Source organism: Etheostoma spectabile, chromosome 18 (assembly GCF_008692095.1).
Source record: "Etheostoma spectabile isolate EspeVRDwgs_2016 chromosome 18, UIUC_Espe_1.0, whole genome shotgun sequence".
Lineage (NCBI taxonomy): Eukaryota > Metazoa > Chordata > Actinopteri > Perciformes > Percidae > Etheostoma > Etheostoma spectabile.
The window spans coordinates 320,551-323,703 of record NC_045750.1 but is presented as its reverse complement, the minus strand read 5'-3'; the positions used below and the strand labels follow the sequence as shown (position 1 = coordinate 323,703).

At 42.0% G+C, this 3,153-nt stretch overlaps 1 protein-coding gene across 1 annotated transcript in view; it reads right to left on the bottom strand.

Moving 5' to 3' along the window:
- The window catches only part of LOC116706523 (exostosin-1), a 321,262-nt gene that overhangs the window by 36,547 nt on the left and 281,562 nt on the right, over positions 1-3,153 (bottom strand). The gene's annotated exons all lie outside the window — the stretch shown is intronic.

The following is a 3,153-nucleotide window of genomic DNA, read 5'->3' as shown; positions in this document are numbered from 1 at the left end:
TCTTCCCTTACAAGTCCAAGCTGTCCTATCAAATAAAGGCCTAAAATGCCATAAAAATAATCTTACAAAAACCAATCCAACGCCATTCAATGTATTATATTCAGTAATACACTTTCTATGCAGTGGTTTACATTGTAAGTGGGGTAGTCCGCCATTCACAGGGCGGGGCCTCCACACGAGGAAATCAGAAGGAGCGATGCATTTATGTAATCCAGCGTTACCGTTTTTAATCATGTTGATATCAGCCTCACAGTCAAACCTACTCCTGCTGCTAGTTTACATTCAAAGTGTGAAACATGTAGCTGTTATGGTGCAGAAGTCAGATGAAAACACAATGTTTTTGGTTGAATTTTTGCAAGGATGCAACGAAACAAGAAGTCAGATAAATGGATGTTTTTTTGTTTGAATAAAGGTCGATGTGGAGTCTTGACAAATACATATTTGAGAACTGTGTTTGGTAACACTTGAAGTTCACTACTTGAGGTTTTCTACATAAGAGTGACTGTCATGAACACATGACACTGCCATGACTCAGTCATGAACCCAAACCCTAACCCTAACCCCCCCAACCCTAACCCTAACCCTAACCCTAACCCCCTAACCCCCCCAAAACCCAAACCTAACACACCTAACACCTCTAAACCCTAACCCCCAACACCTAACCCAACACCGAACCCTAACCATAACCCTAACCCTAACCCTAACACCCTTAACCCTTAACCCCCTAAACCCTAACCTAACCCTAACCCCTAACCCCTACCAACCCCATAACCCAACCTAACCACCTAACCCCTAACCCTTAACCCTTAACCCCCTAAACCCTAACCTAACCCAACCCCCTAACCCCTAACCCTAACCCCATAACCCAACCCCCTAACCTAACCCTAACCCCTACCCCTAACCCTAACCCTAACCCCCCAAACCCTAACCCAAACCCTCTAACCCTAACCCACCTAAACCCCTAACCCTAACCCCATAACCCTAACCAACCCTAAACCCTAACTCAACATAACCCCATAACCCTTAACCCCCTAACCCGAAACCCATACCTAACCCCTAACCCTAACCCCTAACCCTAACCTAACCCCCTAACCCTAACCCCTAACCCTAACCTAACCCCCTAACCCTAACCATAACCCTAACTTCATCCATCCATCTTCATCCGTTTATCCGGTTTTGGGTCGTAGGGGCAGCAGCTCCAGCAGGGTACCCCCCCAAACTTCCCTTTCCCTTACTTGTCATGACAAAACCGATTGACACTTACTAAAAGAAGCGTAAGGTCATAAACCTTTATGACTTGTTTATAATATTTTTAACATGTTCATGACAGTGTCATGTCACTCTTATGTAGACACCTTCAAGTAAAGTGTTTAACAACCAACTGCACACAGTGGGAGTAGGTTTATACTCGCTTTGATTCAGTCTTGTGGTTGTACAAAGTCCAATTTTAACACCCCAATTAAAACTAATCCCACACAGTAGAACCTAAAGATATAGATAAATTGAAAAAAGAAGAAAAAAACATACATGACAAATAAGACGTAATGGAGAAAAACAGGACACAGCATTTACCTTTAAATGTAATTTGTAATTTAGTGTTCCTCCGCCTTTTTCATTGAAGTGTAACTCTCCCAACATGTCACAGTCTCGATTAAAAACGGGGGAACTGAAACATTACTTCCGCTCTAAGACAACCCGCTGGTTTCTAATTTGTTCTAAAACAACTGTCAGTGTACCGACCCACCGAGGTGTTTCCCATCCTCTCTCTTAAGTAACGAGTGAGCGTCTAATCAAAGAGGTGCTCTGTGTTTTGACAGCGTAATGATACAGACACGAAGGCAACGGCTCTCGTAAAGCTCCTCTCTCCGTAAAGCACTTTATTTTCATTATAGCCTCTACAATGCACTCCTCTACTCTCCTTCTCCTTAATTCCTTCCTCTAGTCTTCTCTCCTGCTTTCCCTTTCCTTCCCTCGTTTGCTTTTTCTTTTATGTTGCTTTCCCATCTCTTCTTTTCTTTCACTTCTCTACCCTCGTCTTATTACCCCGCTATATCCCCTTTCCTCTTTGCCTTCCTCATTTCTCTCTCTCTTTTTATTAAAGAGCTTTATTGAGTTTTTCACATGTTATATACTTAGACAAGACCTCATTTCGCTCTCCTTTCCATTGCTTTGGGTTAAGTTAAATTAAAAAAACACCATCTTAGCAGTACCTAACGCCACACATCGCACTAATTTAATCACGCCGAGCGGCGTGGTAACTCACCGAGCCTCCGTTATATCGACGTCTGTAATCAGAACTCTTTTGTTTGTATTTTAAAAGTTCTTGTCGAACTTTGTTGCTTTGCTAATCTTCTGCATTCTGAATCGTCCTTTAAAAGGCAAAGCACATTTTCCTCCTCTCGCTCAGTGGTCGTTGCAATGCTCGGCAATTCATTTGTAACGGACGGTATTCAGGACCGTGCGTGGACTGACTGCCTCATTCCAGACTGGATCAATACTGGGTTCGAGACCGCACCACCTTCTGCCACCGGCTGACATAAAACCATGCAGACCGGGGCTGGTTAGGAAAACACTCCCACAGGCTGTTGACCTTGATGTGCAATCAGTTGTTTGCAAAGTTATGAAAAGCCTCTGCAAATGTTTGCTAAAGTACAAAAATGTATATTTCTGTTTGTGCCGAATCGTCCCACTCTGCAGAGATAGTTCAGCATGTCGTTCCAGATGTTATTTAGGCACTGCTGTGGAAAGTACACTCCAGCGACCCCGGGCCATAGCATTAACATTTAAAAATTGGTTAGATTTATTCTAAATGTCTTTATTATCTTGGAATGTTATAAGTCAATATGTGTGAATTATGTGAGCTAATCAGCCAAAAAGGTTATTTTAGATGGAAATGCCATACTATATAATACTCGGGTTGGCTTTTTATGTTTAGGGCATAAGGCTTCTTAGCATGATGCTACGTATTTAGCAATAAAGACTCATTTTAAAACATTTTTTCTGCTTGAACAGATCTTGTGTTGTCCTCCCGGGTCAAAAACTGCCAAAAAGTTGACATTTTTGTCCCTTTTTCAGACTTTTTGTTTTGTTTTCACTAACTTTATTACCACTAGTTTTACCACTTATTGAAATCCATGGTCAATAACCCTCATT